The sequence below is a fragment of the Sesamum indicum genome, linkage group LG5 (genome assembly GCF_000512975.1).
Source record: "Sesamum indicum cultivar Zhongzhi No. 13 linkage group LG5, S_indicum_v1.0, whole genome shotgun sequence".
Taxonomy (NCBI): domain Eukaryota; kingdom Viridiplantae; phylum Streptophyta; class Magnoliopsida; order Lamiales; family Pedaliaceae; genus Sesamum; species Sesamum indicum.
Window position 1 is genome coordinate 9,413,576 of NC_026149.1, and position 22,399 is coordinate 9,435,974.

A 22,399-nucleotide genomic window follows, 5' to 3' on the forward strand; every position below is an offset into this window, starting at 1 on the left:
CTTGAGACGGCTTTAGGAACGGTTTATGATGGTGATGATGATGATGATGATGATGATGTCTACTATAGACGATTCTTTCTAGAATGGAAACGACAATGTCCTCTACGCCAAGTTTTCTGGCTACCTTACCAAAAAACTCAAGTTCAAAGATCCGATGAATACTGTCTACCGACGTGCTGATGCTTGAACCAAAAGAGTGGGAGGAATGCAGGGAAACTATGACGGAAACAAGCACAACGGCTAAGGTGGTGAGCCAAAAGAAGGTTGTAGTTTTGGTGTTCATGGTTTAGGATAGGACACTTGTAGTTGTTTATGTTGTTCTGTGTTTAGTTTAAGATTAGTGTCATGTGAGGATAGTTTCATGTTGTTTTATTGGTGGGTTTTGAGGGTTAGACGTAGGAGGTAAGAAAAGGAAGTTCATTTGGTCTGTGTGGAGAGGATATGATGATTACATTGTGAAGAGAAGATATGGGCTGCAAATGGAGATAGAATAAGTCACACGCTAAGTCAAGTCTGACAGTTTTGAGTGTAAGATGATGATGATGGTCTAGAAGGGTAATTATGGTGTGTGATTTTGTTGAACTCGGTTGTTGAATGGAGAAAACGTGATAGTAATTTTACGACTCCTTCAATGCTTATTTTATATCTGGGATTAGATTTAAAGGTACATCTTTGGAGAAAAACAGCCAAGAACATTGTGGGAGTCAGAGATTTCCAATCCTTGGATTAGATGTCAAGCTCCTCTTCAAAATAATGCCTAAATAGCATTGGAAACGCAATGGAAACATTCTAACTACGACAAGTGACAGGAAGATCATTACTATTTTGAGACGTACATGCATGCCAATTGCTCAATCTTATGATAACAGCTCAAAACTGTTAACAACATTCGACACTTGAAAATGGTCAGAGAAAGTGCGTTTCGGGCTTTCAAGTGAAGGTGTACCGTAGGTCGGATCAGCACAGACCGATTTCAAAAAAAATTAAGTTTTGGATCAACACATTATTGTTTATAGTCGATTTTGGGATGATTGTAAACTTTTGAATAGACTCAAATTATATTTGTTTTAAATTCCAGGCCCAGTCGTGGATCGGTTTGATTGAAGCCTAGACCAAGCCCAAATGTGTTTGTCTTATGATTATTATTATTATTTTATTTTATGAAATTAAGGAGTTCTTTTAAACAATTAAATTTATGGTTGTCTTGTAAAATAAATGAATAATTAATTCAATCATAAAAAAACTTGTTACTAGAAAAAAAATAGTTAAGACTATTTTTCAAACTTAAGTAATATTTTACTAACACACTTGCAATAATAAATTTAAATAATAGCAAATCCAAAAAGAATTTAAAATAAGCTTTAAAAAAAATAAACAATTAGTATGGATGAATTAATGTACTAAAAATTTAAAAGTAAAATACTAGAGGAAAATTTTCGGAGTTTCAAAATTATAAAAAAACATCTAGAACAGTCAACTTTAAAGAATAAATAAAAAAGTTGTCGTGATTTATAAAAGGAAAAGAAATAGCCTAATAGGGACTAATTGATCCTTGGACTACGCTGAGTTGTACCTAAGTATTGAGACCTGGGACTATCCCAGGACAGGCCAATGGGACCAAACCCACTTTTTATTGGATCAATTTTGATCGAATCGGCCCAGGCAGATTCATTGCGCATAAAATTTGATACATGTCTCCAAAGCATATGATAAACTTATAGTGCATCCCAATCAAGAATCAGTAGGAGACAACCAGCAGAGAAATGAAATAAACTACACCAAGCCATTAGCGCCTGCAAAAGGAAATTGATTCTTGACTAATCACTGCAAGGGAACATCAGAGTCTGCTTGCTCCTGATTTATAATGCGACAGTTTGGGACTGGCTTCTGCAGCAATGACGTTCTGTCAAAAGTTATCATTTGCCAACAAGTCTGTTTGTAGTCCTCAAGCTGAAAAATAGAGAAGATCAATTATGAGTAACAGGGGAATTAGAGTTGTTTGTTTGTAGTTTTCCTGAGGGAAGGCAAGGGGGAGGGGGGCTGTGGCAGTTGGCTGCTTGCTTACCTGCACTTCTGGTATCTCTTTAAATCCAAACTTGTTTGTCCACATTGGCTTTGCATTGTCGGTTGCCGGGAGCACAAGCATTTTGACAGGAAAAACGCCAGCAATTTCACAATGCAGTCGTAAAGTATTTGGAAGTATCCCTGCAAGATACTTAGTCCACTGATCACAACCTTTCTCATTTATGTAGGCACTGAGTTGTAACATTTATAGCATAAATGAGAACTTACCTTGCCCTGTTATCCAGTGCGCGTTGCAGCTAATGGGAGTTCAGCCATATCTTGTCCAAAAATCCGAATGATCCCGGCTGACACAACAATTGAGCTGCAAGATTGCCAAAACTCATAAATGAGAACATGGAATTACCAATGTACTGAGATGATTGGCGGTTCCGAATAGACATAAGGTGAAATGGTTCTTACTTCACCGTTAAAATTGCACAATACAATCCGCCAAAGTCTTGGCCCCTTATATTGCTCCTGTCAGAGATAAAAGGAAGGCAAAGGGATATGAGGAGTGAGACAGGGAAGATTATGGGGACAAGACATGATCGGCCAGGCGAAGGCAAGAAAATGACCCTATGCCTATTAAAAGGTAGAAGAAGTTGCACGTACCAGTAGACCATAGGCGGAATCCAGTCACACCCAGTTTCTGAATCGATAATTGGATCAAAACATTTCTGGAACACAAATCGACGAACAATTGCAATCATACCGGCTTCTCTTATAGCACGTGCATGTGTGTGTGCATAGTTCGTGCAGTTTACAGTACCACATTGTTGATCATTGCAAATCTTTATACTTAGCAATAAATTCAAGTAACCAAGAACATTAGGATGAAATGACAGAAGCATTCTTACATGAAATATAGCTACCACTTGTGACAGCAGTGCTCTGGCTTCCTTTGAACTGTCCTTTCCTCTCAAAAGCCTCCATCTCACGTCAATACCAGCATCAGCAACCCTATTATTTCCCACTAGCTTCTTCTTTAGAATATCCAAAGAACAATCTGGGAGCTCCTCTGCCCCGGCATTCAACAAATTCTGCAGTACTGAGTGGATCCACTTGCAGTCCGCGGAACAGAACCACTTTCCTTCAAGAAGTTCCGACAACAACGGTGCATACAGTTTTGAGACGATAGACCAAAAAAAAAAAAGGATTAAAAAGAAAATTTATCCATGCTATATTGAAGTAGCTAATTCTTGTGCTGGATGTGTGCACCTTTAGATCATCCATCCCGCATTCTTTCAAACAGCCCACATGATGCTCCTTTTCGCACTGGAAGGTATGAAATCGAATGAAGTATTGTAATCTATATTGATGGAACTTAGTTATATAGGAAAAGCAAAGATGAAAAGGAAGAACAATACCTGATCACACACTATGACGGTACGAGGACCAAAACCCGATGTACTAAAATCATGGCATCTGCAAAAAAATAAGTCAATGGATTAACAAATTGTCACTAACTAGAATGCATCAACGTGCGGGTTCGATTTTCTTAAAATTATTCTTTTAAATTAAATTGTCATTTACAGTTTTATAAAATAATTCTTCAAATGGTCAATTTTGAAACCAAAATCAAATGTGTGTTTCGTGCGGTTTGGCAATTTTAACACTTATAATAAAAATAGAATATTGAAACTAATAAAAAACAAAAATATGTATATAGTTAAATAAAATTCTTTCATTGACAAAAAATAATAGATTACCGGAATAATTTAAGTTAAATACACAATAATTCTAGAATAAATATAACTAAAGTCTTTAAGTAACAAAAATTTAACAAGTTTCAGAACAATTAAAGTTAAATACTCAATAGTTCAGGATATAATACAACTAAAATATTTTTGAAAATATTTTGAATACCAGATTTCAACTACGATGACATGTGATACACTAGATAATTACGCAGTAGAAATAAAAAACTCTATCAACTAAAAAACAAAAAATAAAAAAACACAAAAGATGTACTTAATTGTTCATACAAATTCAAACATAATGAATATTCCTTTCAAAAGTGAAAATAGAGAATAGGGGACAGCAAAAAAGAGAAGAGAGAGGAGAAAGGGAAAAATTCTAATGAACTTGATTTGTTATATTAAAATTTAAAAATGTATCCTTGTGTAGAGCCTATATATAAGTTTTAGAAAACTAGATTTTGCAATGTTGCGATTTGATAATGTATGAACTTTAGGCTTCTATTATTCGAAGATGAAATTATTCCGAACAATTAATTAATGTTATCAAATTATTCATATGTATAATTTAAAATATTAATATATATTTAACAGTACAGGTTGATTTTTGACAAAAAAAACAATTCAATTCGTTTTGATTCATACGACTTTTAAAAAAAAAAAGAAAAAGTGATCACCCTTATAGAATGTTACTTTCTACATTTCCATATATGAGGACTACCTGCAGATTATGCACGCTATTACTTCAGCTTCTTCGAGGTCCTTGACCATGCTAGTGGAGCCACCTGTTAGCTGTGCTATTGGATCACTACCCGGCGCTCTACCAGCTGCAACAGCATTGACATTCCGCTCAGCATATCTTTCCCTCCGGAACATCTTCTCACAATATGTGCAATACCATTTATCACAACAAACACTAGACACAGATGCACATTCTGCACGGTAAGATGGACATTCAAGTAAAAACGTCATACAAGTGCAAGAATTGGTACACATCTAATATGCACAAAGCATTATTGGAGAAAATTCCAGAATATGTGAGCATGCCGTCATGCTTGCTATGCCAAATGTATTTAGTTCTCGTTGCCTTTTCATTTCCCCTTTCATATTCTTCGCCAAATCCATTGTGATAACATATATAGCCCAAATTTGCCGAGTGGGCTATCATAGTGGTTCAATTATATAGGAAGATGAGTCGGCAGCACAATATGTGCACATCTAGATTTAGCTTACTTATAAATGTAAAAACTACCTTTGTGGAAGGCCCTCGGGCATGCATCACAAAGCACAAGCTCCCCACCACCTTCACAGACGATGCACCGGCCATCACTTTCTTTGATGGAACGCTTGCCCCCTTTTAGCACAGAGACGGTGAATTCATGGAGGGACACCCCATTAGATGTATAGATATACATATAGCTGTTAGAAGAACACAAAAGCATAATCTTCAGATTGAAACAAACAATAATGTTCATTAATGTTCAAATTAAAACAAAGAAAAAGCAAATGACGGTTTACGGCGGGAGGCCCAACCAGCATGAGCTTCAAACAGAGATGGACTAACCTGCACGGTGTAGGGGAAAAAAGAAAAAATCAAGAAACCAGCAACAATGATTAAATATTTTGAATGAATAATTGAAACTCTTACCAAAAGATCGCAGCACTGGCAAAATATTCCTGATCCGATTTTAACGCCTGCACAAAATTTCTACAGACAGGCAGGAAGACGTTTACAAGGCTGAAATAGCAAAACAAAGTACAAATTACTGTATTTATCTGGACTACCTCGCCATGAGCATAATAAGCGAGTTTAGTTCCATCTGGTAATCCACCATCGTCAAAGACCAGCTTGTGCATGCCCTCATCTCTGCGCAGAAAAATGCAGGAGACCGTTAGGCAAAGTAGAACAATAAATAGCACGCACATAATACTTTAGAATTGAGAGAAAATTGGAGTAAGAAACCAACTTTCTAGTGATCTTTAATGAACTTTTTGACTGCACAGAGCCGGATGGAGTTCCCCTCTTGAAGGATGAAGACCTCTTTGACAACCTAAAACACCATGATATAAAAGTTAAATGAAAAATCAATGATACACATTTGCACCTTCTTCTTCAACGTCTTCCTCGTTGTCTTGTTCTTCATTGAGCCATGCAAGGAGGAACTATCATTTGAGTTTATGCGCGATAAGGATTTTGAGTACCTTGCTAAAGCATTTCCGTGCAACTTTGGTGCAGAAGATCGCCGCGATTGCCTTGACCTAGCAAACAAAAACATATCAGAAAAGGAGGAAGGATTATTATAAAGATAAGATATTCACTTGTTTCATAGCATATAAAGGCCAAAATATCTGGCTTCAGAAAGTCGAGAAAAATGCACATAACCTACTTCCTTGTTATATTCTGTTGATCTTTCTTTCTTGTCGAAAGCCTCGATGAGGATGTTCCCTGAGATTTTGCATTAGACTTCAACTCCGAATGCCTGAAAGGAGGAAACAGAATATTAGTGAGTAAAAGAGGGAGAAAGATGGAACAATAAAGGCAACATAAGACAAGCTTATAAGAAGTTCGACCTTTCAGAGTCTAAAAAGACTGTTTATATATCAGTATCATATAACCATTTGAAGATGTTTGCACGTACACGTTTCTATCTTGCAACTAGTAAGTTTTTAGTTATATAAGATGTTCAATGCACTTCATAAAGGTTAAAAGCTGATCACAAGCAAATCACTATCCAACAAACAAGAGTGCAAGACAAGAAAAATTTGTCACATAAATTACTTGTGCAGATATATACCTAGATTTCGCACGTGCTGCGCCAACTTCTGAGTTCACGGCAATCTTGCAAGAACCACAAAGCACTTTCACCTTGGCAACAAATGGTGCAAGAAATGACCCCAGAAACCAAAGAACAAAAGCTGTCTTTTCAAATGCAGCAAGCGTTCAAGAAATTCAATTGTAATAAACCAAGCTGCTCACCGTTGCACTTCTGACAGATGACTGACTCCTTCGCCAGTGCAGGGCCTTCGTAGCTTTGCACGGCTTCTTCCAATGTCATATCGGAACAAACCCTGACTTCTTTGACCACCTCAAGCAGGCTTTTCCCGTTCTCGAAGCGGATATGACGTGTTGCACGCATGGATCTCAAATTGCCAAGGTGAAACTACCTACATAAATTAGAGACACCATTGATTGGATCAATGATAGGAACATGAAATTGCAGGATGATTAAATAGTTTTATGAGTCAACTAAACAAGAAATTCTACAATATCGGCTACTTACTGTAGCTCCCTTGTATAAACGGCAAGCGCACAGAATACGAGAATCATGCATAGTTCCACGTAGTTCCAATCCCTTCAAGGAAGAAACATCCAGTCAATACTGTTAAACAAAAATTTCTTACACATATGAATGCATGACTTCATAGTTCTATCATATTATATAAACAAAACATAAAGTTTCTTGTAATTTGTATATAAAATTAGTATGAAACTATTGTTAGAATGTCATATGGAAAATGTTATGAGCCCAATAACAAAGTTGTAGTTATACATGCATGTGAAATAGTTTGTGTATTCTAAAAGTAAGTGAAAACACAACACGTACAAATATAAATAACATTAAAATACTTATACGAATTTGTATATTATCTTAAATACTTTTGAGCCGTTTCCCCACTTTATTGGACAAAAAAATCACAATTAGGGGTATTCATTTAGGGTGTGCAGAATTCAGACACATCCAATCAAAATCGAAATTTCGATTTGCATCGAAAATCAAAATTAAAATTTTAATCTAGTATTCAGTACAAGGTTTTTTTTAAAAATTTGGTATTTGTTCTAAAGTAAATATTTGAGATATATCTGTTCTAATTAAGAAATATTTGAAATTTAATATAAAGTGCAAAATATTCAACAATCTTAATTTGTGCATCATATGTGTATATAGTATAAAGGTATTTTTGTCCAAAAATTTAGTCCAAGAGGTGAATATTATACTTATTAGTTTAAGGGAGGGTAAATAATATATTTGATATAGTTGAAGGGGCCGGGGTAAAGTGTATTCATAAATATATACATAATCAGATTTACTTTAAAAAAACTAATATATATAGACATAAATATATATATATAAGTACACTAAAAAATAAATACACATTATATATAATATATGCTAAAAGTTATATTTTTTTATATAAAAAAAATAGATTTTTCGGTAATTTGTTACCGAGCCAAACTGAATTTTTTGGATGGTTTACCGAACCAATTTTTGTTTGATTTACTAATTCGATTCACTTTTCATAATTATTAAATCTTTTTCGATATTTCAGTTTGATATTTTTATGAATTGAGTTTTTCCAGAAAAAGATAATAAATGGTCAAAAATTAAATATTAAATATTGTAGTTACAATTCTTATTTATATAAGTATGTACATGATTAAATGTAAAAATATATATAAAAAACTAATATTTTAGTATTCGGTGCCATTCCACAAACCAATAAAAAATACATACCAAACCAATTTTTTTTTATCCAATTTCAATATAGACGGAGTTTTCAATTTGGATTTGATTGAATTCAGGCTGTTTCATATAGAGAAAAAACATGCACGTATTAGTATTATCAAGCACTGCATAGTTCATGCACATTCAAGCCAACAATAATGATAAAATAAACAACCGCAGCAATTATAAAAAAAAGAAAAATATGTTATAATTAATGCCGATGGTGATTGTTCACCGTTACCCTATCGCCACCGTCGTAGAAAACTGAGTATCCTTCCAGCAATCCCGTCTGTAAAAGCTCGTCAGCAGTTGTTGGGCGCCCTGGAACAAGGATTTCCTTGGACATCTTCATCTCCATCTTCCCCTTTGTCCGACCACCCGACGCCTCCAATTTTTCACTCTTCAATCCTCCCGATCGCGTAAACTCTGAAGGCCCATCGATTTTTGCCACTCCATCCTCCTTCATTTCAAGTTCCATCATCTCGTCCTCTCCACCACCCACATTACCACCATAAACTGCATCTTCATCGTTCGATCTCACAGCCTCCGGAGGGTCAGTTATACTTACATCCTCACTTCTTCTTCTCTTTAACCTCTTGTTCCTCGTATAAACGACAAAGCCATTCGCCTCACTCGCTCTAACTCTGTGCAGATTGTAATGCACCCTATCCGCACTATTCAATTCGCACGGGCCCGCCTCATTGGCTCACAACTCGGGTTCGGCACCACTCGCAGGGTTGATTTCAAGGCCGTCTGGATTCACCGCCTTTTGCGTCCTCATTAGTTCTTCTAACTCACTGAGCAGAAAATGAAAGAGAGAAATTCAGATTAGGGATCCACGTCAACCACCGAATTTAGTTGCATGTAAAAAAGAAAAAAATGGTTCGATCTGGATTTTGTTTGAGGGAGGGGGGAGAGGAAAACAGAGAGTGAGAAGTGAAACCTTGAGAGCGAGAGACAAAAAGAAAATTTGCACGGAGAAAATAATTTCTTTGCCAAAGTGAATTTGGATACTGTATTCTACTGCATTATATAGGCAGGCGCCTATACGACCCTGGATACTCTCTTGTACTATATCTTATTATTTTTACTCAAATGGTGTTGAACATATACTAATTGACATCATCTTTTCTCATGAGTGCCCAAAATTTTAAGCCCTCAAAAGATTCTATACAATTGTTATTTTCCATGTCAAAGGAAGTTCAAAGAAATAATTTATATATCTAGCACAAGATTTCAAATTTATTTATCTTCTTTGTGATAAATTGATTAATTTATGAAAGAAAAGATGAATCTCAAACAAAAGTTTCATAATCATTTATGTTTTTTGAATTCCAAATTAAATAAATATATAATAGTCTGTGTGTCATGAGTTTAATCCGCACGGATTGCAAAGGAAAAAAAATTATAACATGTAACATTGTAATAATTAGGTCAAAATTTAATATAATTTATAACAAATCTGCAACATGACATTAGAAATCAAGATTTTTGTGATATTAATTATATACTTACCATGTATAATTAGCGTCACGACAAACTACAGACTATAATTCAAATTAGGTAAGATTGACAGAAAAATATGTCAATATTTAAAAATTTGTTTGCGCAAAACGACAATCAGGAATGTGGATTCTCTAAATTGTTCGACAATAAAATTCAATATTACTTAACTTTTCATCTATTGATAAGGCTTTTGAAAAATAGTTTCATGATGTGAATTTTGAAAATTTTCAACTAATTATTGTATATAGTTTTGGCTTGTTGTATATTATTTCTTGAAAGTGTATATATTGGTAAGGATAAGAACAGAAAACATTGAAATTTGTGTCTCAGGACTTACTGTCTTTGTGTTCTTTATTTCATTATTTTAACACTCACCATATTTAGTCCAGAAGTCATAAAAATTAGCAATTTTAGTTTGAACAAAAAAATTTGTTGAATATTAAACAAAGCACGTGCAAATCACGTGCTCTATCTATTAAATCAATGGTCAATTATTTAATGGAGCACTTGATTTGCACGTGCTCCATCCGTTAAATATTTAAGGAGAGTTTGTAGTTTGGACTAATTAATACAAGTTTTTGTACTATGAACTCGAAAATTGTGTATCTCTTTCTTGCCAACGGTTAATTTATGGGAGTGAAGATGAATTTAAAACAAAAATTTCATAATTATTAATGTTTTTTTGTTTAATTTTTCAAGTTAAATAGGTATATAAATAGTTCAGGTAATTAGATGAGTTGTAACGCATAAGACTGTGATAATTAGGTAAAACATTAATGCAATTTATAGATTAAAATATAATACTTACCACGTTTTTTATCATCGGGACAAACTATAAGGTCAAATTAACTATGACCATCAGAAAAAAAATATAATTTTTGAAAAGATGAACTTCAAACTGAAGTTCCAAAAGAATTCATGTTTTTATTTTTTTAAAAAAATATAATTTTTGAAAAGATGAACTTCAAACTGAAGTTCCAAAAGAATTCATGTTTTTATTTTTTTTCACATTAAATAATTATATATAAATAGTTCGAATCCCCCAATTCTAGATCTATCAATGGATAAAATCCAAATATATTATCGATGCCTAGACCCTATACCCACCCAACTCAAGACTCAATGGGTCTATAATTCCAAAAGTACTGTAACATATCCGACTTTTCCAAGCAGGTCCGACCATATCAAATGTTTTTCTATTTTTGTTGTATAATAAACCAAATTGAAATAAAGCCAAACTTTTATTGAGAGAAATCAAAGTATTATCTTTGTTTTATAATAAATCAAATTAAAATGAAGCCTAAATTTTATTGAGATAAATCAAACTGATTAGGGCATTGTTGCTATTGTTTAACGCACGAGAGTGATATGTGGAATTGTGAAAAAATTTGGGTATGAGTTGAGTATTGATAAAATGAAAAACATTGGGTATTTTATTCATCCAAACTCAAATAGTTTAATTTAACGAGTATGAGTTAAAAATATTGGCCCAGACCTATGTAATTTTAGCCTACGGTTCAAGAGCAATGAGTTGTAACATACACGGATTTTAAAACATATTATAACATATGCTACTATAATAATTAATTAGGTCACAATTAATGCAATTTATACGCAAAAAGCAAGATTTTTTGTAATTCAAAATTATTTTACTTACCATATATTATTAGCAGTTTGGATTTTCTATCATTTTCGTCCTCCTTTAATTTTTTGAACTCACGGATGTTCTGCTGCAGAAATGAAAGAAAAAAATTCAGCTTATGGATTGGTGGCAACCAAAGAATTTAGTTGCACATAGATTTTGTTTTGGGAAAAGGGAGAGGGAGAGAAAGAGAGAAACCAGAGTGAGAAGAACTATGTGAAACCTTATGTGTGAGAAAAGAGAAGAAAATTTACAAGGACAAAATATTTCATTTGCTAGTGTGAGCTGGCATACTGTATCCGCATTATATAGACCAGTGCTTGTACGACATTGGATTCTCTCATTTACTATATTTTACAATGGGCTAATATTTTTATTCTAAATCGTATTGGATAACATACGACACAATATTCGTTATTACTAATTGACATTATCTTTTCTCATGATCCCCAAAATTTTTAATCCGTGAAAATATTCTATTCACACACGTGCGTTATTTTCCTTTCCAAAAAATTTAAAAGAAATAATTTATATATCCAGCACAAGATTTCAAAATTTATGAAAAAGAAGATGAATTTTAAAAAAAAAGTTTGATAATTTGAATTCCACATTAAATAAATATATTAAACAATTGTGGTGAGTTGTAACGCACACGAATTTCACAGAAAATAAAAGTTGTAATGCTTACCACTGTAATATATAATAAGGTCAAAGTTAATGCAATTTTTTTATAAATATCATCAACACGACATCAGAAAGCAAGATTTTTGTAATACTAAATTATTATACTTACCATATATTATTAGCGTTACGATAACTACATACCATAAAGTTAAATTAGATAAGACTATACAATATATGTATATATATATATATTTAAATAATTTTTTTACACAACACGATAATCAGCAAGGTGAATTCTCTAAATTATTTAATAGCAGTACTCAATATTTTTTGACTTTCCACCTATTGACAGTACTGGCAGAAAGTAGTTTTATGACATGCATTTTGTATATTTCCAACTAATTATTATATATTTTTGCCTTGCCATATGTTATTGCTTGAAAGTATATAAATTGTATGGATAATGGGAAAAAAGATGCAATGTACGTCTCACAACTTTCTTTCTTTGTAATTTTAGTTTCATTGTTTTAGCACTAACTATATTTAGTCCATAAGCCACAAAAATTAGCAATTTCAGTCATAACAGAAAAATTCGTTAAATATTTAACAAAGTACGTGCAAATCAGGTGCTCTCTTTCTCTGTTAAATCAATGGTCAATTACTTAATAGAACACTTGATTTGCACGTGTTCCCTCCTTTAAATATTTAAAGGAATTTATAGTTTGGACTAATTAATTACAAGTTTTTTGTGATTATGGCCCACTCAAAAATTGTGTATCTCCTTTTTGGCAATGGTTAATTTATGGAAAAGAAGATGAATTTAAAACAAAAATTGCATAATTAATTATGACTTTTTTTTGGTTTAATTTTTCAAATTAAATAGGTATATAAATAGTTTAGGCAATTAGATGAGTTGTAACTTATAAGACATTGATAATTAAGTCAAAATCAATACAATTTATAGATTTAAATTATTATACTTATCACGCATTTTAACATCACAACAAACTACAAAGTCAAATTAGGTATAAGTGTTAGAAGAAAAATATAATTTTTGAACAATATTTTTACGTAATATGACAATTTGAAAGGTGGACTATTCTCGTAATTTTTCTTGCACAATTTAGTACGTACTATTTAACTTTCAACCTATTCATAGTAATGGCAGATGTAGTTCTATGACATCGATTTTGTAAATTTTCAACTAATTCTTATACTTATTTTTGGTTTACCATATATTATTGTTTGCAAGTATATATATATAGTATGATAACAGCGTAGTAAATAAAATGGGTAAAGGGTTTTTAAATTGAGTATTTATGTACAGTATGGATAGAAATAACGCTAGATTGAATATGTGATAAGTTAATTCTCGAATTAGGGACTTAGCTAAATGAGGTTTTTGAAAAACAAGATGAACTTCAAACAAAAATTTCACAAAAGTTAAAAGAAATAATTTATATATCTAGCACAAGATTTTGAAATTTATGTATCACAAATGAAGTTCAAAGTAAGAATTTATATATCTGGCACAAAATTTCAAAATTTATGTATCTTCTCTGTGATAGATTGACTAATTTATGGAAAAGAAGATGATCTCAAACAAAAGTTCTATAGTAATTCATCTTTTTTGAATTCTACATTAAATAAATATATAAACAATTTGGTATCAAGAGTTTAATGCGCACAGATTTCAAAGGAAAAAAAGTTTTAATGCATAACAGTGTAATAATTAGGTGAAAATTAATGTCATTTATAACAAATTCGCAACACGACATTAGAGAGTAAAATTTTTGTAATATTAAATTATTATACTTACCATGTATTATTAGTGTCACGACAAACTACAGACCGTAATTCCAAATTAGGTAAAATTGGTAGAAAATTAAAAAAATATTCAAATAATTTCTTTGCGCAACACGACAATCAAGAAGGTGGATTCTCTAAATTGTTCGATAATAAAATTCAATATTATTTAACTTTCCACCTATTGATAAGACTGTTGAAAAGTAGTTTCAATTATTATATATATTTTTGGCTTGTCGTGTATTATTCCTTGAATATATGGTATGGATAAGAACATAAAACATTGAAATTTATGTCCCATAATTTACTTTCTTTGCCTTTTTTATTCCATTATTTTAACGCTCACCATATTTAGTCAATAAGTCGCAAAAATTGACAATATTAGTTATAATAAAACTTTCTTTAAATATTTCACAAAGTACGTGCAAATCATGTGCTCTGTCTATTAAATTAATGGACAATTATTTAATGGAGCACCTGATTTGCACGTGTTCCATCCGTTAAATATTTAAGGGGAGTTTGTTTTTGAACTAATTAATTACAAGTTTTTGTGTTTATGGCCCCCTTGAAAACTGTGTGTCTCCTTTTTTTTGTTTAATTTTTCAAATTAATTAGATATATAATAGTTCAGTTAATTAGATGACTTGTAACGCATACAGCTGTGATGATTAGGTCAAAATTAATGCAATTTATAGATTTAAATTATTTATATTTTAGTATCACGTCAAACTATAATATCAAATTAGGTAGACTATCAGAAGAAAATATAATTATTTAAAAGATGAAATTTAAACAAAAATTTGTTTTTATTTCATTTTTGACGTTAAATAAGTATAAAATCTAAACATATTATCAATGCCTAGACCCTACCCACCCAACTGAAGACTCAATAGGTCTGTAGTCCCAAAATTACTAGAACACATCATATTTTCGAGTCAGGTCGGACCCATACCCAATGTTTTCTTTCTTTTATTTTTTGTTATATAATAAACCAAATTAAAATAAAGCCAATTATAGAGAGAATTCAGACCCCTACAATTTTTTTTGTTTTATAATAAATCAAATTAAAATAAAACCCAGATTTTATTGAGAGAAATCAAAATGATTAGGGCATTGTTGCTATTGTTGAGAGAAATCAAATTTTATTATAAAGTGTTCTTTAAAGAAATGAGAACACAGTCGAAAGATAAAATAGCTAAAATTTACTCGCACACACAAGCACAAATACATACAATAGCATATGAAAAAGCACACACACAAGATTGTCACAAAAAAAGGGAACACAAAGATTGGGGGAGAGAGATGACAACCTATATAGAAAAAGGGAACGCCGAAGATTCTATCGAAGAGGGAACACACGTCGCCGGGTTTGTTGAGCTTAGGTCTAGAAGTTGTCGGTTGCAATCTTGAAACACTATTGATGATATGGCTAAAATTGCCCTTGCCATCCCCAATTCCTTTTCAGTTGCAAGGCGGTAGAATGGTTTAGGGTGGTTGTGGAGGGTGGCCGACAGTTGCAGTGATGGGGGTGGCGGGGGGATGGAGAGCAGACCGAAGAAGAGTACTAAGAGATCTCCATCAGTGAGAGTTTTCAAGAGGGTGGTATGTGGAATTGCGGAAAAATTTGGGTATGAGTTGGGTACTAATAAAATGAAAAACAAGGGTCCGGTATTTGTCATCCAAACCCTATCGGTTTAACTTGAGGAGAATGGGTTAAAAGTATAGGTCCGGGCATGGGTAATTTTACCTAATGGTAAGCTTATTCAAGAGCAATGAGTTGTAACGTACACGAATTTAAAAAAAAAATTGTAACATATACTAATGTAACAATTAGGTCTCAATTAATGCAATTTATATGGAAAAAGCAAGATTTTTTGTAATTCTAAATTATTTTACTTACCACATTATTAGCAGTTTGGATTCTCCATCATTTTCGTCCTTATTAGTTCTTTGAACTCACGGATGTCGTGCAGCAGAAATGAAAGAGAGAAATTCAGGTTAGGATTGATATCAACAAAAAAATTCAGTTGCATGTAGAAAAAAAAAGGGTTGGATCTTGATTTTGTTTTGGGGAGGAGGAGGGGGAGGGAACGAAACAGAGTAATTAATAAAGCACGTGCAAATCACGTGCTCCCTCTGTTAAAGGGAGGGGGAGAGAGATGCCAACCTGCTTGGGAAAAGGGAAAGCCAAAGAATCCACCGAAAGAGGGAGCACACGTCGCCGAGTTTCTTGAGCTTATGTTTAGGAGTTGTAATATGGCTAAGATTGCCCTTGCCATCCCAAATTTCTTTTCAGTTGCAAGAAGTAGAAGGGTTTGGACTAGATGTGGAGGGTGCGCAACGGTTGCAATGATGTGGGTGGCGGTGGGGATGGAGAGCGAAATGAGTAGACTGACAGAGAGTACTGAGCGATCTCGTTAGAAAGAATTATCTAGAGATGGTATGTGGAATTGTGGAAAATTTTGGGCACGAGTTGGGTGCTGATAAAATGGAAAACAAATTTATTGGATCCAAACACAATGAATTCAATTTAACGAGTATAAGTTACGAGTATGAGTTTGGGCAAGTGTAATTAAGTGTAGCCCATTGACTGGCTTATTCAAAAAAGATGAGTTGTATCACTCACGAATTTAAAAAAAAAAGATTATAACATGTACTACTATAATAATTAGGTCGCAATTAATGTAATTTATTTGCAAAAAGAATGATTTTTTTTTTGTAAAAACCTAAATTATTTTACTTACCAGATATTATTAGCAGATTGGATTCTCTATCATTTTTGTCCTCATTAGTTCTGTTGTGCTACAGAAATGAAAGAGAGAACTTCAGGTTATAAATCGGTGTCAACTAGAGAATTCAGTTGCATGCAAAAAAGAAGAAAAGGTTCAATCTAGATTTTGTTTGGGGGGAAGCGAGAAAAACACAGAGCGAGAAGAATTGTATGAAACCTAATTTATATATCTAGCACAAGATTTCAAATTTATGTATGTTCTTTGTGATAAATTGATTAATTTATGAAAGAGAAGATGAATCTCAAACAAAAGTTCCATAATATTTCATGTTTTTTTTGAAATCCAAATTAAATAAATATATATATAGTTTGCGTGTCATGAGTTTAATGCACGCAAATTGCAAAGTAAAAAAGTTTAACGCGTAACAATGTAATAATTAGGTCAAAATTAATATAATTAATAATAAATTTGCAACATGACATTAGAAATTAAGATTTTTGTGTTATTAATTATTATATTTACGATGTACTATTGGCGTCACGACAAACTACAGACCATAATGTCAAATTAGGTAAGACTGACAGAAAAATATATAAATATTTAAATAATTTCTTTGCGCAACACGACAATCAGGAATGTGGATTCTCTAAATTGTTCGATAATAAAATTCAATATTATTTAACTTTTCACCTATTGATAAGACTGTTGGAAAGTAGTTTCATTATGTGAATTTTGAAAATATTCAACTAATTATTATATATATTACTTGAAAGTATATATGTGGTATCGATAAGAACATAAAATATTGAAATTTAAGTCCCACAAATAACTTTCTTTGCCCTTTTTATTCCATTATTTTAACGCTCACTATATTTGGTCCATAAATCACAAAAATTGGCAATATTAGTTATAATAAAAGTTTCTTTAAACATTTAACAAAGTATGTGCAAATCACATGCTCTGTTTATTAAATCAATGGTTAATAATTTAATGGAGCACCTGATTTGCACGTGTTCCATTCGGTAAATATATAAGGGGATTTGTGGTTTGAACTAATTAATTACAAGTTTTTGTGATTATGGCCCACTCGAAAATTGTGTATCTCCTTTTTTGTTTAATTTTTCAGATTAAATAGATACACAAATAATTCAGTTAATTAGATGAGTTGTAATGCATACAACTGTAATGATTAGGTCAAAATTAATGCAATTTACAAATCTAAATTATTTATATTTACCATATATTTTAGTATCACGACAAACTACAATGTCACATTAGGTTGACTATCAGAAGAAAATATAATTTTTTAAAAGATGAACTTTAAACAAAACATCCAAATAATTCATGTTTTTATCTTTTTTTCACGTTAAATAAGTATAAAATCTAAACATATTATTGAGGCCTAGACCCTACCCACCCAACTCAAGACTCAATAGGTCTATAGTCCTAAAATTACTAGAACACATCATATATTTTCGGGTTAGGTCAGACCCATACCCAATGTTTTTTTTTTATATATATAATAAACCAAATTAAAATAAAGCCAAACTTTTATTTAGAGAAATCCAACTATTATATTTTTGTTTTATAGTAAATCAAAATTAAAATAAAGCCCAAATTTTATTGAGAGAAATCAAAATGATTAGGGCATTGTTGCTTTTGTTGCGAGAAATCAAATTTTATTGTAAAGTGTTCTTGAGAGAAATGAGAACACAGTCGAAATACAAGAAAGCTAAGTTTACACGCACAGACAAGCACAAATACATACACTAGCACATGCAAAAACACACACATAAGATCGTCACAAAAAAAGGGAAACGAAGATTAGGGGAGAGAGATACCAACCTACAAGAAAAAAGGGAAGGCCAAAGTTTCCATCGAAAAAGGGAACACACATCGCCGAGAGCTTAGGTCTAGGAGTTGTGGGTTGCAATCTTGAAACATTATTGATGACATGGCTAAGATTGCGTTTGCCATCCCCAATTCCATTTCAGTAGCAAGGCGATAGAATGGTTTAGGCAGGCTGCGGAGAGTGGGCGACGCTTGCAGCGATGGGGGTGGTGGGGGGGGATGGAGAGCAGATCGACGAAGAATACTGAGAGATCTCAGTCAGTGAGAGCTTTCAAGAGAGTGGTATGTGGAATTGCAAAAAAAATTGGGTATGAGTTGCGTACTAATAAAATGGAAAACAAGGGGCCGGTATTTTATTCATCCAAACCCTATCGGCTTAATTTGAGTATGGGTTAAAAGTATGGGCTCATGGGTAATTTCAGCCTAGTGATAAACTTATTCAAGAGCAATGAATTGTAACGTACACGAATTCTAAAAAAAAAAAAAAAACTTATAACACACACTAATAATTAGGTCTCAATCAATGCAATTTATCTGCAAAAGGAAAGATTTTGTGTAATTCTAAATTTTTTTACTTACCACATATTATTAGCAGTTTGGATTCTCCATCATTTTCGTCCTCATTAGTTCTTTGAACTCAAGGATGTTGTGCTGCAGAAATGAAAAAGAGAAATTCAGGATAAGAAATGGTGTCAACCAAAAAATTTAGTTGCATACAGAAAAGAAAAAAGGGTTGGATCTTGATTTTGTTTTGGGGAGGAGGAGGGGGAGGGAACGAGAGAAAACAGAGTAATTAACAAAGCACGTGCAAATCACATGCTCCCTCTGTTAAAGGGAGGGGGAGAGAGATGCCAACCTGCCTGGGGAAAGGGAAAGCCAAAGAATCCACCTAAAGAGGGAGCACAAGTCGCCGAGTTTCTTGAGCTTATGTCTAGGAGGCGTAGATTGCAACCTTGAGACATTACCGACGACATAGCTAAGATTGCCCTTGCCAACCCCAATTCCTTTTCAGTTTCAAGAAGTAGAAGGGTTTGGGCTAGATGTGGAGGGTGGGCAACGGTTGCAATGATGGGGGTGGCGGGGGGGATGATGAGCGGAATGAGCAGACTGACGGAGAGTATTGAGTGATCTCGTCGGTAAGATTTCTCTAGAGATGGTATGTGGAATTGTGGAAAAATTTGGGCACGAGTTGGGTGCTAATAAAATGGAAATAAATTTATTGGATCCAAACCCAATGAATTTAATTTAACGAGTATCTGTTAAGAGTAGGGGTTTGGGCAAGGGTAATTAAGTTTAGCCCATTGACAGGCTTATTCAAAAGCAATGAGTTGTAACACTCACGAATTTAAAAAAAAAAATTATAACATGTACAACTGTAATAATTAGGTCGCAATTAATGTAATTATTTGCAAAAAGAATAATTGTTTTTTGTAAAAACCTAAATTATTTTACTTACCACATATTATAAGCAGTTTTGATTCTCTATCATTTCCGTCCTCATTAGTTCAGTTGTGCTGCAGAAACGAAAGAGAGAACTTCAAGTTATAGATTGGTGTCAACTAGAGAATTCAGTTACATGCAGAAAAGAAAAAAAAAGTTCAATCTAGATTTTGTTTGGGGGGAAGAGAGAAAAACACAGAGCAAGAAGAATTGTGCGAAACCTAATTTATATATCTAGCACAAGATTTCAAATTTATGTATCTTCTATGTGATAAATTGATTAATTTATGAAAGGAAGATGAATCTCAAACAAAAGTTCCATAATAATTCATGTTTTTTGAATTCCAAATTAAATATTAAAAATTGTAGTTACAATTCTTATTTATATAAATATGTACTTGATTAAATGTAAAAATATATATAAAAAAAATTAATGTTTTAGTATTGGGTGCCATTCTACAAACCAAGAAAAATTAAATACCAAACCAAATCTTTTTTTATCCAATTCCAATATAGACCGAGTTTTTAATTTGGATTTGATTGAATTCAGGCTGTTTCACATAGAAAAAAACATGCACACATTAGATTATCAAGCACTGCACAATTCATGCACATTCAAGCCAACAGTAATGATAAAATCAATAACCGCAACAATTATAAAAAAAGAGAAATATGTTATAATTAATGCCGATGCTGGTTGTTGACCGTTACACTATCGCCACCGTTGTAGAAAACTGAGAATCCTTTTCCAGCAATGCCGTCTGTAAAAGCTCGTTAGCAGTTGTTGGGCGCCCTGGAATAAGGATTTCCTTAGACATCTCCATCTCCATCTTCCCCTTTGTCCGACCACCCAACGCCTCCAATTTTCACTCTTCAGTCCTCCCGATCGCGTAAACTCCGGAGGCCCATCGATTTTTGCCACTTCATCCTCCTTCATTTCAAGTTCCATCATGTCGCCCTCTCCACCACCCACATTACCACCATGAACTGCAACTTCATCGTTCGATCTCACAGCCTCCGGAGGTTCAGTTAAACTTACACCCTCGCTTCTTCTTCTCTTGAACCTCTTGTTCCTCGTATAAACAACAAAGCCATTCGCCTCACTCACTCTAACTCTGTGCAGATTCTCATGCACCCTATCCGCACTATTCAATTCGCATCGGCCCGCGTCATTAGATTGCAACTCGGGTTCGGCACCACCCGCAGGGTTGATTTCAAGGCCATCTGAATTCACCGCCTTTTGCATCCTCATTAGTTCTTTGAACTCACTGAGCAGAAATGAAAGAGAGAAATTTAGGTCAGGGATCCACGTCAACCACCGATTTCAATTGCATGCAGAAAATTAAAAAATTATTCGATCTGGATTTTGTTTGAGGGAAGGGGGAGCAGAAAATAGAGAGTGAGAAGTGAAACCTTGAGAGCGAGAAACAAGAAGAAAATTTTCACGGAGAAAATAATTTTTTTGCCAGAGTGAATTTGGATACTGTATTCTACTGCATTATATAGGCAGGCGCCTTACGACCCTGGATACTCTCTTGTACTATGTCTTACTATTTTTACACAAATAGTGTTGAAAATAAACTAATTGACATCATCTTTTCTCATGAGTGCCCAAAATTAATGTTTTTAAATAATTTCTTTGCGCAACACGACAATCAGGAATGTGAATTCTCTAAATTGTGCGATAATAAAATTCAATATTATTTAACTTTTCACCTATTGATAAGACTGTTGGAAAGTAGTTTCATGATGTGAATTTTGAAAATTTTCAACTAATTATTATATATACTTTTGGGTTGTCATATATTATTTCTTGAAAGTATATATGTGGTATGGATAAGAACATAAAACATTGTAATTTAATTGCCACAATTTACTTTCTTTGCCGTTTTTATTCCATTATTTTAACGCTCACCATATTTGGTCCATAAATCACAAAAATTGGCAATAGTAGTTATAATAAAACTTTCTTTAAACATTTAACAAAGTACGTGCAAATCACGTGCTCTGTCTATTAAATCAATGGTCAATTATTTAATGGAGCACCTGATTTGCACGTGTTCCATCCGTTAAATATTTAAGGGGATTTGTGGTTTGAACTAATTAATTACAAGTTTTTGTGATTATGGCCCACTCGAAAATTGTGTATCTCCTTTTTGGCAATGCTTAATTTACGGAAAAGAAGATGAGTTTAAAATAAAAGTTACATAATTATTAATCTCTTTTTTGTTTAATTTTTCAGATTAAATAGATATATAAATAGTTCAGTTAATTAGATGAGTTGTAATGCATACAACTGTAATGATTAGGTCAAAATTAATGCAATTTACAAATTTAAATTATTTATATTTACCATGTATTTTAGTATCAAGACAAACTACAATGTCAAATTAAGTTGACTCTCCGAAGAAAATATAATTTTTTAAAAGATGAACTTTAAGCAAACGTTCCAAATAATTGATGTTTTTATTTTTTTTTTCACGTTAAATAAGTATAAAATCCAAACATATTATTGATGCCTAGACCCTACCC

The 22,399-nt window shown here is 32.9% G+C and overlaps 1 pseudogene; it reads right to left on the reverse strand.

Moving 5' to 3' along the window:
• LOC105162336 lies at nt 1,560-21,119 on the reverse strand (annotated as a pseudogene).